At 40.6% G+C, this 13,570-nt stretch overlaps 1 long non-coding RNA gene across 1 annotated transcript; it reads left to right on the top strand.

The window, feature by feature from the left end:
* Positions 1 to 535: 535 nt before the first annotated feature.
* LOC129584475 (uncharacterized) lies at positions 536 to 5,928 on the top strand. Its single transcript, XR_008689898.1, has 5 exons — positions 536 to 2,497; positions 2,668 to 2,814; positions 2,881 to 3,147; positions 3,208 to 3,387; positions 3,485 to 5,928. It is a non-coding gene; the product is annotated as an uncharacterized LOC129584475 (long non-coding RNA).
* Positions 5,929 to 13,570: the final 7,642 nt, after the last annotated feature.

The raw sequence follows: 13,570 nt of genomic DNA on the forward strand, positions 1-13,570 counted from the left end.
ATGGAATCCTTCAGTTACTGATGTTACTGTGCTGATAAAAACCTCAACTTCAACAAAGGAGTTCAATAAAGTTCAATAGAGTTCAATAAAGGTTACCGTTTGGTCAATTTTGATCTTAAAGGTTACTTTTTGGATAACTCGCTTCGATTGAAGTTGGCTGTTGCAGGTCAGTTTCAATGGAAAATTCCTAATTGCACTGTTTACTGCCTTACTATTAGACAGATAGCTCAATTAAATCAATTTAGATTTCAACCAGTCACAGCTTAGATAACCGACCAACCAGGTTCTTTCGTTAAATATTCTGATCAGCCTGACGTCACGGTCAACGAATAGACGAGCGCACCGTGTGCAAATACTCCGCCTCTAGCTACGCTCAGCTCAGTACGGACCAATGGAAATTGCGCTTTGTACACTTTAACCAATCCGTTAATTAATTACGGTATTTTACCTGTTTACCGTCCGTTCCACGAAAAATGATCCAAATAATCCAGGTGATCCAAATTACGATTTCTTCTTCCGATGAACACACCCAATGTGTCGATGGCGCCTTCCTCAACGACTATTCAGCCTTCTGCTATGCTTGTCAGACAGCAGCAGATCGCTTTACACCTAATTTGGTGGAGCGCGTAAAAACTGATCCGGGCACCTCTTTCGGTGCTGCCACTTGTGGCTTCTCCGCGCTGGTGCCCCACGGCCTCGATCCCTTTGTGGGATTCTAGTCGCGTAACAGGGGAAACAGCTCAAGCTCTCCGTTTTGAGAAACCTGCGCCGCAGCCACCTGTCTTCTGAGACTCTTGTACAGCAAGGGTTACAGCACAGGAGCAAGTTCTCCGTTTCGAGATACCGGACTCTGTACCGCCGCCAATGCTGGATCCGATCGATGAAGGAAATCACACCGCTTATGGTGTGTACAATGGAAAACCAGTGCGTTACTGGTGCAAACTAATCGATAATGATCCAGATCGATCACAGGCCGTTTCGCCTGACAGATAAACAAATCAAATTCAGAAACCGTAGGTACGGCTCTGCTATCATTCAAAGTGCGATTCGCGGTGAATCCAAGGGCGAAGATCTCGGCGGACAAGATCCCGCTTAGTGAGCAATGCTATAAGTATTGCGAACGGTGCTACAACACACGACATACGATAGCTATTGCAAACTTTACTGACTGTTGACAAGTGAAAACTCTCAGCTAGCGGACTGTTCTCATATCAGCATTCACATCCGCATTCGCCACGTGGTGAGCACCTGACAGACAGAATCGGCTCTAAGAGTGTGCACAGAAACGGAAACTGGGATTTTGGACATGCATCCATGCATTCTAATAAATACGAGCGTATTCCTGGCCGGCCGGAATGGAAACAACTGCTTTTCAGTGAATCTTTTGTAATGTTTGGACGCATCCGTGTGGTATCTCCGGCGACAATTGAAGTGGTAGCCGACGTCGTAGTTGTTCGTAAGACTACTCCGCTTAGTTCAGACTGGATAATAAAACCATGCCTAAAGAAACGGTTACGCGTTTAATGGGTTTGGATAAATTCGATACCACCTTTGCTTTACAAAAGTTGTGGGACACAGATCCAGCGATGTGTCACTCTGCTACAGAGAAGATGGAAGCCCGATATCAGTCTATCGTTGCAGAATGCAAAAAAGTCATTGGAGATTTGGAAGCGGAACAGGATGCTGCATTTGTATTTTGTGGATACGGACAACTGGTTTGATGAGAACGGAGACTAAAGCACTCAGCGACAAAAGTAATTGCTGGGTATTTTCCGATTTGTAACAGAACTGGTGGAACACACACTAGTCAAGCGGGAAAAAGCTATGCGCCATTCTGACGGCTTGCTGAGATTTTGCGGAGTTTTTAAGAATATCTCTACGGCTGCGTATACTTACTCTCGGAGCTTCTTGTTTGAAATTTTACCTCACATCAGTCACTTGCGGGACTGTGCTTCGGCTAACTCCATGAGTGAAGGTATTCAAGAAGAAAATATGCTGAAACTTAAGACAATTTCCGAATCCCTCGACGACAAGCACCTGGATGTCGAGCTGATTAGTGGCCAGACATTCACAGTTGAAAAACTGGAGTACCGAGGAGGGGAAATAGTCGGAGTTGCAGAGAATCAACAGGATGTTGTTGCAGCTAAATATGGGCTGCTATTGGTTTTGCAAAGCTTCACAGGCAAAGTCAGAAAGATTTTGACATACTATTTTGTGAAAAATTTTGAAGGCTCGGAAATGGCAGAAATTCTTGAAAATTTGCTGATCCTGCGTACAAGAAGAACGAAATTTCGGCCTTTGGTTTGCTCATCTGACAACGGCGCCGAAAACATGGGATGCCATTCTCTTTTTATCAGTAACAAAAATTAGTTTCCTTGGAGATTTCCAAATCCTTGCATAGAAGGCGCATACATTTATATCCTGTTGTACATAATTCATTTGTTGAAGCGGATTTGGACAAACTGTGTTTCGAAAAAATAACTCTTTTGTCATCGAAGTAAGTAATATAGAAGTGTAAAAATTGTGCAACATAATGTGTAATTGTGTAACGTAAAGTGTAATAATAAATATAAATAATATACAGGGGCAATAATTTTCGGTTCTTTTGCAACGTATATTAAAATAGAGTAAAATTTAGCACTCTTGAAAATTTGCTTTATTTTTCAGGCTGGCATTCATCGGGTGGATTTGACGCTGCTTTTCCAGATTTACGAAATAGAACGCGGTTCCGTGATTAAGAATGCTCCAAACCTCACAGCAAAGCTGTTCTTCCCAAACGGATTTGAGAAGATGGATGTTTCTAACGCCAGAAAGGTGATAACCGATAACGGTTATGCGGCTCAAACTGATAATTTCTTTATCAGTAAAATTGAATTGCAGATATTCTGTTCGCACCGTACTCTGGGTACATTAAGGATGTTAACTGATAATACGGATCACGGTTTGCTCACAGAGCTATCCAGGATATGTGGAAAAAATCAGGAACAATGTGCTAATGATTTTAACGTGCTGGTGTGGTTCATCGAAACCGTGCGGAAAATTGTTATGCCCCTTACGGTGTTGAGCCCTCGCCAAGCGGCACGGTTAAAACAGCCACTGTACGAGGCAATTACGAGTACTATGGAAAATATCGATACCGTATTTTCTGTAAGTTTTATATCATGCTGATTCAAAAATTGCAAATAATACATTTTAAATAATTTTCAGAATATGAAAGCAGCTCTTGCTGAACTTTGCTTTTCCGCTAACTGGAGGAAATCACTACCTAAACCGACGTGGACTGGTCTGCACGTTACTGTATACGGCTTTAAAGTTGTAGCAAGGCACTTGCTGAATTCTCGGTTCGATTTCATCCTACCCGGGAAAATGACTAGCGATCCAGTTGAGGTAGTAGCAGGTGCAGCATTTCCCAGTTTAATTATAAGTTAGTTTACCTGGTCAAAACTCTAACTGATTATCGATTCCAACATGTTTCAATTTTCAGAGAATATATTTTAAACATTTAAGTATGGTTCCGGTAAAGTGACTGTCGTGAAAGTCAAGGAAGAAGTGAGAAAACTGGAGTCGCTGCAAAATTTGACGGGTACGACAAACGTGAGCCGATTGGGGCGTCAAAAACGGAAAAACAATGGTCTTTCTTTCCATACGTCTCCGCTGGAAAAGAGGCGCACGACTGGCCGATCGCTACGCAGAGCGGTATTTGATTTTGGAGCAGATCTTGAGAGTTGAGCTTGTGCGGAACTTCGGAGATGTATTGTTGGCTTTGCGTTCAGAAAATTTTTTGGAGCTGCAGAAAGAAATCCCTACGTTATGGAGCTCACCAGAAATAGTTGAATTGGTTTGTAAGAGCCCGCAGAGCGTCCGTAGTACGTAATAAATTAGGTATACCTTGCATTTGCTTATATGTACGCTACGAGGACACGCTAAGTACGAGGAGAAAGCTAATATCTTCGGTAGCGCGTTCAAATTCCTGAGACTCTTCGAACACTGTGGCACTGACTGTGCGCATGCACGATTTGACTAAACAGTCAACCGTAGGAGGTTGCCAGTCTCCGTTTAGCTAGAACGGTGTTGATTGGCGCACCTATCCACGGCGGACGGTCAAGTTAAGAGGATTGACAGCCTTCTTCGGTTGGCTGTTAAAGTCAAATGTGCATGGGCCAAGTGTTCGAAATGACTCGGGATTTTGACTGCGCTACCGAAGATATTAGCTTTCTCCTCGTATACGTGATAGACAGCGAGAATGGAGTGATTGGTTTAAGCCCTCGCCCTCTATCCCCCCGGACGCAAACTACGCACTACGGACTTAACTAGTGCTAACAAGTACCACTTTGGTACACTGCGCATGGTCAAGATATTGGGTTTTTTCACTTCGCGAATGCATCAAAATGTATGGCAAATATATCTCTTTTATACTCCAATGATGGCGTACTAGGTGTTTAATATAAAAGTTTCGTGAAATGTTCGCCATAACTTTGCTCTTACTTGACTACAACGCCTCAGATTCTATGATACTGGGTTGGCTTGGCTCAAGCCATGTTTACCCAGTAAGCGCTATGGCAAAGTTCACCGTAAAGGCGTAAACTGCCGCACTTTAGCCACGCCCCAGCCTTTAGCCCCGCCCCAACGCGTTAGACCAATTACTCCATTAATGATAACCATGCCCTGCTCGTGCAACGCGGGCAACCACCCAGGTTTGCAGTTGCTTGTAAACACATAAAAAATAACTGACTGAAAATTATGCAAACTTCCAGCGCTCATTTCTCGTGCACTCTGGAATAGGACTACTCAACCAATATACCAGAAGACGCAGCAAAAAATAACGCGATTTTTGATACCAAATAAGTGAGAATATACGCCGATCCAAACAGATTACAGCTAGTTTCGTTTTCTCATAGCCTTAGCATAGAATCCACGCTCAAGGGTTCCCCACACAGAATCCTGTGCTATGTCTACGAGAAACTCAAAAAGGCTATCATCTGTCTTAATCGCTATGAATTGCAACTTGTTGGGTATCAAAAATCTTCTAGATTTTTTCTGCATCTTTTGCTACATTGGTCAAATAGTTTCGTTCCATAGTACACGAAGAATAAGAGCTGGAAGTTAGCATACGAGTCTATGAAGACGAGATGTTTTCTACACAGTACGTGGACCGCCAACCCTTGGTGGCTGGGTGTGCTGCACAACACGTGATTGGTTATCATTAAATCTCGCTGGTTTTTTTGTCTATCACGTATACTTAGCGTGTCCTCTTAAGTTTTTGTTCTTGTCCTTCTAAGTTTTCTTAGAAATCGTGGCATTCGGTTTGACCGACGTGGGTGGATATATTGTTTCCAAAGTCCAGAAACGAAAGTTTCCTCGTCCTTCATGCAAATCTGGTGTCGGGAACGTATTTGGGGTTAGCTTCGCGGACAACGATGACTGGTTGTAGCAAGATCGCGTGTTGACTTCGGCGGCTTAAGTGTACCCTCACAGCAGATTAACATGCTGTTGCAGTATGGATTAGGATTTTTTGAACAATTACAAAACATCAGCGGTTTTTACAATGGAGGTCGGCATTTGGAAAGAACATTGAAATTGATTTTGTCGTCAATGGAAATTCATGGCTTTCATCCTTTGAGTTATATCTGTGTTTGTGGGTTTGTGGTTCTTTAGCTATTTAGAATACGAGTGTCTCAAGAGATTTTTTAATACTGCCTTTAAGAACGATGTTAGAGAGTGACGAGCCGAAGCGCTGAAGCGAAAATATAGGGCTTGGAAGGCTGTACCGATGATATCAGATCCTGGTAAACTTGAAAAACTGAAGCAGCTCCAGAAATTTTCCAAGTTGTTTCCACAGATATATATGTAAATTCGTACTCTCGTAAAAGTGAGTAACCTTGCAGTAATAATGTGCACCTTAAAATCACATAAAAAATCGGAGGCAGTGATCACAGTCCATCCAGTAATACAATTTTAACTAAAGCAACGAAAGTATAAATCAGACCTGGGCAGTTATGAGATTTCGACTCATAGTTAGAATTAAGAGTTAATCGCAGCTCGCGAGTTACGCTACGAGTTAAGTTAGCCGCAATAACTAGAGTTAACTGGAGTTAACTTCTAATAAAAGAAATCATGATTTTATTAATCAACTTCAAGTAGTCTTTTATGCATACCGATATCACTTTTACCAGATTTGAGACACAGACCAATTATTAATTTTTTTCTTAAAACTGATTTTTAAAATTCATGCTTTTTCTAATGTTCCTTTTTCATGTTTTTCCTGAGGGAGAGAGCGAGAGACACATTTTTCTTGAGGGAGGAAGATAAAATATAAATGAAACATAAGAAAGAATAAGAATGAAACAAAAGAATGAAACATATAAAGAAAACATGCTTGTGTTTTTTGTGTTTTGTTCTTATTGTGTTTCCTGCCTGTTTTCTCTCACCCTCAAGAAAAAATCAAACATAAGAAGTTCTTATCTGACAAAATTCCTCCCTCTTTTTAACCACATAAAAATTCCTGCCTCTCAAAATTCCTCCCTCTTTTTGACCCTGGCTTTTGGGGCCGAGCGCCGGCAACGCTGAACTTTTTTACTAATATTTCGCTTCACATGGCTACCGAAGTTAGTGTAGCTGTTTGACAGCGTTGACCGCATTATTACGCTTCTTTAATGGGCAGGTAGCGAACAATTACAGGTAGCAGGTAGCAGGTAGCGCACAGACGATCAGTTCCCGTGTGATTTTTGTGCGGAACATGATTTGTCCTCTCGTTGACAAAATTTTGCTCCGCAAAAAATTACGTTCTCTGCACGCTGTTAATTGAGCTCAAATTGAACGACCACACTCACCGTCAGCATGGACTCTCCGATGCATATTCATCGACCGAAGCGTAGCGAAGGCAGATTAATACATACTTTCGTTGATTTGTGTCCGTTACGAAAGGTCGTTACGAAAGGTTGTCACGAAAGCCATTTCCAACGAGTAACTGGAAGTCTATGCTTATGTTCCTAAGTCGTTTTGCAAAATAATATAAAATTTCATTATTCAACATATACAAATAGTATTAAAATACTTAAATAGTTTGTAATATAAAATGTAGTATACTGTACTCAAAGGAAATGCTGCGCTCAGGGCTTTCAAATGCACATTTTTCTTAGTCTAGTCAATGCCTTGGACGGTGGTAGTGTACGTCTGCTCGAGAAATTTTGTACACACATACTTTTGTAATTATGGCAATTTATGCGATCCACGGTTAAAATAACATTTTTTCTGATATTTTCTATTTTTTAATTTCATTTTTGCTTTCAACTGAAACCCCCAGAGTTACGTTAAACTCGAGTTGCGCTATATTATTTTTGAGTTGCGCTAGAGTTAAGTTTTCGTCCCGGCGAGTTAAGCTTCAAAGTTAAGTTATAAATCGTTAACTCGAAAAAAACTCGCGTTAAGTTAAATAGTTAAAATTAACTGCCCAGGTCTGGTATAAATTATAGAATTTTATCAAGAAAGAAGGCGAAAAAAACCCTATCGTACAATTTTACAAAATGCAAATTTGAATTTAAACGGGTAGTCGGGTACTGAAAACTGAAAAGTGATGAAGCAAAAGTGTCAACGATACGTTTATGGCACGCCAAAATTGTTACGTACGGCTTAACAAAACTTTGCCAGCATGAGAATAAATTCAAGAAATAAGAATGGACTGATCTGTAAATTCACTAATTAAATTCCCATTATTTAGCTGAATGAGAGCAATACTATTGCTCTCATTCAGCTAAATATTGGGACCATTCGGCGTCATCGAATGCCGGTTCCGGTGTGAAACCGGTGCAAAATGCAAAGAGCCTTTACCATAATTATGGCCATGGAGGATATGACCATAAAGTATCCGCGACTATACCGGAAGACGGAATTATACTAAATAGATCTGCAAATTAAAGACTGGGAATGGACTTTACCTTCAAATGTTTCCTTCTGCATGGTACGGAAGTGACCATTTTGACAAGCCTGGACTTACCATTATATTGACATCAAGTGAGAGTTTTTTTAAGTCATAAAGAAGGTACTGTCGAACTGAAAATTGTCTTGAATTAAGATTTTTTCTTGACGTTAAAAGCTATAACCAGCCGCTGATCTTCAACTAACCAAAATACGAGTATTTACATTTATTCAGTAGTTATGTCTTATGTGGCACTTGTATGTAGGCTAATGTAGCTAAGACGTCTACGCAATAAAGGTAAATATTAGGCCAGGTGCTTATGGCGGGCACCCCCCTTGGCGGGTGCGATGAGGCGGGTTTTAACCATAAGGCGGGCATTGCAGAAATGCATTTCCACAGCGCACTTTCCCACTAGAGCGCATCCTTGCCGCCAGTGCAAGTCATATACACTATATTTGCTCACGCTGCTGCATGCTTTATAACTTTGAGACCTTCAAAAATCACCCCTTGCAACAGTGTTTACAAAAAAATACGCAGATCTTTCTAAATCGTTTTGTTGGGCAACTTGGTTGTAATTTGAACAAATGCTTAATGCAAGATGCAGGTCATGTCCCAGTGATTGCTACTTTGGTAAACCACTTATTTTAATGGCTTCGAGAGACTCACTTAAGTTGCCAGAGAAATTTTATGCCTCTAATTTCAGAAAACCTATTTCTTTTGCACGATTGTTGCCGTAAAAGGTATAGTCGCAAAATATTTAAATACATATAGTTTGCCTACATAAGTTACCAGCCGTGTGTGAAAGCGATTAAATCTATGACATTAAAACAAGTAGTGCAAAACTACTAAATAAATTCAAAGCCCGCATTTAAAAGAGAAAGCAACTTCAGCTGACTTGACCACACAAACCAATATCCGACTATTGTTTGCAACGACATCCTGTTAATTTTGCCTTCTAATATAGTTGTCCACAGTGCTGTCAATTTTCAGCATTTACGCACTGGTGAAAATCATTATTACCATATAGCAAACCATAACACATGCTCTTATGTTTGCAGTTTGTCTTGTAATTTAGTGTCTAACGCTGAGCCCACTAAGGACCGATTTTTAATTTATTATAAGTCTCAATAACATGCAAAATGAAAAAACAAGCAAATGACATGGTTTTTTTAGCATATAATTTTAGCATGTTTTTAACATGCAGCATTCATCGCTAAAGAACAACAAAACTATTGTACCGGTATTTGGCTAAAAAAAAGAAGCGATAAAAGCAACAATTAAAAAATGGCAACAGTTTTCGATAAAGCCGAAGAAAGAAGTACGTCGACAGTTCGACTCACAAAGGGTATCTTACTTCAGCTTAAAGGTAGTCTCACCGTTGAAAATTACATATGCGGAAGAAAATAAGTCGTAGCTTCTATTGACACAGAAAAGGAAAAGCTTGTAGTATACCGCAATAAAATAGGCTGCAACCTAAATTCAAAAGATTGTTTTGGAAAACAATAAAATAGCAACTTAGGCTACAGCCTAAATCAATAATTATGTTTTGATATCAAGGAATGCATACCAAATAATTCTTTCTTATTTCGCTTGTACTCTGAGATAGAATCAGTTGGGAGAAAGGTTTTGTGAAAGAAGTGAACGGAAGTCAGAAAACTTAGGCTGTAGCCTCAGTCAATAAAAAAATCGGAAAGTTACAGCGACAAATCGCGCTTTACTCACCTCATCTAATTCATACAGATGGAACCTTCTTTTATTTGTGTTTCGAAACCATTTTGGGTGTAATCCGAGTTGTATGGGGACTATTGGGTATCGCAAAAACTACATATTATATATAAACTGTTAATAGATCGATTTGCGTTTTTGGTTTGCATATCACTGACTGTTCGATTGACTGTCCCGCAGATTTTTACGGCATGGTTAGAAGACCTCTTAAAGTTTTCCTATTAGCAATAGAAAACTGAGATTATTAGAGAAAGAACTCCTTAACTCCGGCATTACGATATTGACGAGATTCGAAGAAAATACGGTCAGTAGCTTTTTGAGCATTTAAATGCATTATGCTTGATAAATTGCTAACATCTATAATATCGTGCTGTACGTATTGCGGTTAATTTACGGTACCTACTGTTATGTTTAAATGTGGTCACTTTTTCTGATCTGCGTGACTTACTATTTTTAATTTACCGTTAATTTTTCACAAATGTTCTTTTATTTTGTTAGGTGCTTTGGAACAGATAAAAACGGCTGCTTCAAAAAACTGGGATGATGTCAGGATATGGTGTCCTTCGTGCTAACTTTTTGAAATCTTATTTAAAAATCTGAAAGTGTAAAGCGATCTATGTCAAATAGCTTTACATCATTTTCCGCCTTTAATCGGTCTTCTGCGTTAACGTAAAACGTGTATGAACCTGCTCCCTAGATGTGTGAATGTCAAGAAATGTGTAAACGTTCGTTTTTATGACTTAAAAATTGAAAAAAACTGTACAGCCACGAAAACCAAAAGGCGAATACACAAAGCTGTTCAAATCAAAAAGGCTCGTGACACAGTAGAAGTGCACTAGCGATTAGGCAAGTGCAGCGCAACTGATGCCTCAGTGCAGTGTGCAATTCGTGTGTGCCCGCCACTGATATTGAAGCCCGCCTTATCGCACCCGCCAAGGCGGGGGCCCGCCATAAGCACCTGGCCAAATATGGCCAGGTGCAAATAATTATACAAATAATAATTATACGTTAACGTTATAAATAATTATACGTTAACGCATGGCGGTACTAAAGAGAAGGCGTACGCGCGCCGTTTGTGACGTCACAGTAAGGCAAGCAGCCCGCTAGCGCAGTGCTTTAAGGCTCGTAGGCTCCATAGACTGCTATGGTGAACGCATTTCACTTCCCGTGCTGTGGAACCACCGAGTTATAGCTCGAAAGAAAGAGAAAAAAATTTCATAAGATGCAAACGTCTTCAGTAATAAAAGCTAGGTGAGATTTTTGGAACGTCTCGAAAGTAAGACGAGTTAGCGTAAAAAGTTCGGTCCAGGTCGGTCCAGACCGCGCGACCGTTGTGTGCTAATTGCATACAATTTTATACCTTTTTACAACATGTAATCGAAAATCTGAAAATTTTTTTCTCTTTCTTTCAAGCTATTGCCCGCTCATTTTAGACTTTTAAAACTTAAAATCGCTCAACATGGCAACCAATGGAGCCTACGAGCCATAAAGCAATGTGCAGATGGCTGGCTTGCCTTCTCATGACGTAGCACCGGGAGTAGGCAAGTCGCGCTAATGTCTTCTATTTAGTACTGCCATGGTTAACGTTATCTGTAGGAAAAGTGTTTCGAACTTCAACGGTGGTGCTGCTGGAGCTGTAGTATCCTCTTTATTCACCTGTGGTACATCGTATTGTTGCATGATAAAAAAACATCACAATTTTACAACATTAAAACTTCGTTTAACTTTTCTGCTTCTTCCATTGTTCCCAAAACTGAGGCCGCGTTCCCCCGTTGTATCGCCAACGACAATCTTTGACGTAGAAATTCATGGGAACGCTTCTCCCCAGTCTGCTGTTCTAGTCGTTTGCCCAATTCTTTGATAATGGCGATGGCGGCCGGTCCCCAAGGGCCCATTGTTTCAAAAGCTATCGGAGCAAAGATATACCTGCCGAACAAGTACGCATACAGCTGCGCCTTTTTTTATTCCGCTTCCAACGCAGCTGCGCCTGCATTTGCCGCCGTAGATTTAATGTGGGAAGGCGCAACAGTATCCACACAAGTGACATCCCATGCTAAACTGCCTAAACACATCTCTCTCTGCCAGGCAAAGGTCGTGCAGCCGTCAGGGCGCCGTTCGGAAGTATGTGACGTTCCGCGGGGCTCTATCTTCGCAGGGATTCCAGCTGACACTAACGAGCGGCACACGATGCTGTTCAGTTCGCCATGTCGCGGGTGTCTACTGCGGAAAATGCGCACGAAAGGCCGTGGTGTCCGTACTTATCAACGTGCTTATGACACTTCAAACATTCATGGGGTTCAAATATCGCCACTCCCAATCTCAGGCCAACTGAGATTTTAAAAGTGTCATCGTCCACGAGGTTGCCAATATGAGCGGAGGGCAATGCGTTTAACCAGATGCCAGCTTCTGGTTTAGACTGAGCAAGAAGGCGGGCTTTGTTAAGGTCATCGTTGCGGAAAACATCTACAGTAGCAGCGTGGACAACGACACGTTACACAAAGGCAAGCAAAGGAGCTGTAGTTATGCATTTTATGGTTTTCAATACAAATACTATAGTAGTTTGTTTTTATGCAATACTTCACAATATGAAATCTTGTGGCATCTTACTGTATATTTGAGAATTTGCTCGAAGTGAAAAAAGTGGGTAAAATTTGTCTGTACAAGTTTGTCTCGTAATTTCTAATGCATAAGAATACAGCGATGATGCATGCCAAATGCCGATATTACAAATAATAAAATATTAACTTTTCTCCGTTGTAATAAAGAAGTAAATTTGTCCTTTGTCAGAAAATGATGCCAGTTCGATTTTTTTACACTTAACACTGTACAAACAAATGGCTATTTCTCTATGTTATTCAATAGGACCTTTTTTTAATTACAATGGACGACAAAATTTACTTTACTCGGGACCGTGAGCCGTTGTCGGCTAACAGCGCATCAGATGAATGAGCGCCGTATATCCGTCGCTAAAATTTCCGTATATCCGTCGGTAAAGTAAATTTTGTCGTCCATTGTATTTTGTACAGACTGTGCTTACCTGTACATGCAATATTTTATTGTGTTGGCGTAATTTGTAATATAAACTATGAACGCAGGTTCAGAAAAGCAAAAAATTATGACGATCAAGCATGCATGGCTTATTGAAGATCCCATCATCATCCCCATAAGGCAGCCGACAGCTTGGCTACTAACACGGATAACCTCATATATTCCGAAAAAAATTTCTCGATCGCCTCAGCCGATCTTGCTGAGAAATGGGCATTTGGCGTTTGAGCAGCCACTGGAATGGAATCTCATGTCGAAATTGGTTATGTTCAGAAAGCTGATAAATAGCTAAGCCAAGTAAGTCGCATTGTTTAAGCAGTGTTGAGTAGTTACGTTAATGTTGCACAATACTTCTGTTGTGCACGATACTAAATATACCACGTTGAACTACGTACATTATTTTCTGTTGCGTTGAATTGTTTAGTCCCAGAGAGCGGCACTGGTCAAGCACGTTTCGTCAGTGAACTGCTGCTTAAATTTCAGTGCTTGCATGATTTGACTTAGGTTACTCTGGGCTTGACCTTTATTCACCAATCCCTAATTTAATGCTACGGGAGTCTCAAAATGAGTTGTGATGCGCTTTTTATGCCGAGGATAATAGATCACGCCCACGAGAAGTTGTTCAGCTTTACTCCTCGGCAAAGAGATTCAGCGAAAGCCGCTTTCTTCCCAAGTCATCCATGGATGGCGGTATTCGGTAGTTATTAGAACCCGGTACCCGGTAGTTATTATTATTATTAGTTATCACTATATTAAATTTTTGTAAAGATTCGGAATCGAAGTTGTTACTCAAATGATTCTTGTTGGTAAAATTTAAACTCATCTAATATCGAACGTTTATCAAGATTTATGTGTATCAAGGGTCAGACCTGTGATCTCCTAAAA

This window comes from Paramacrobiotus metropolitanus, unplaced genomic scaffold (genome assembly GCF_019649055.1).
Source record: "Paramacrobiotus metropolitanus isolate TYO unplaced genomic scaffold, Prichtersi_v1.0 Parri_scaffold0000001, whole genome shotgun sequence".
Classification (NCBI taxonomy): Eukaryota; Metazoa; Tardigrada; class Eutardigrada; order Parachela; family Macrobiotidae; genus Paramacrobiotus; species Paramacrobiotus metropolitanus.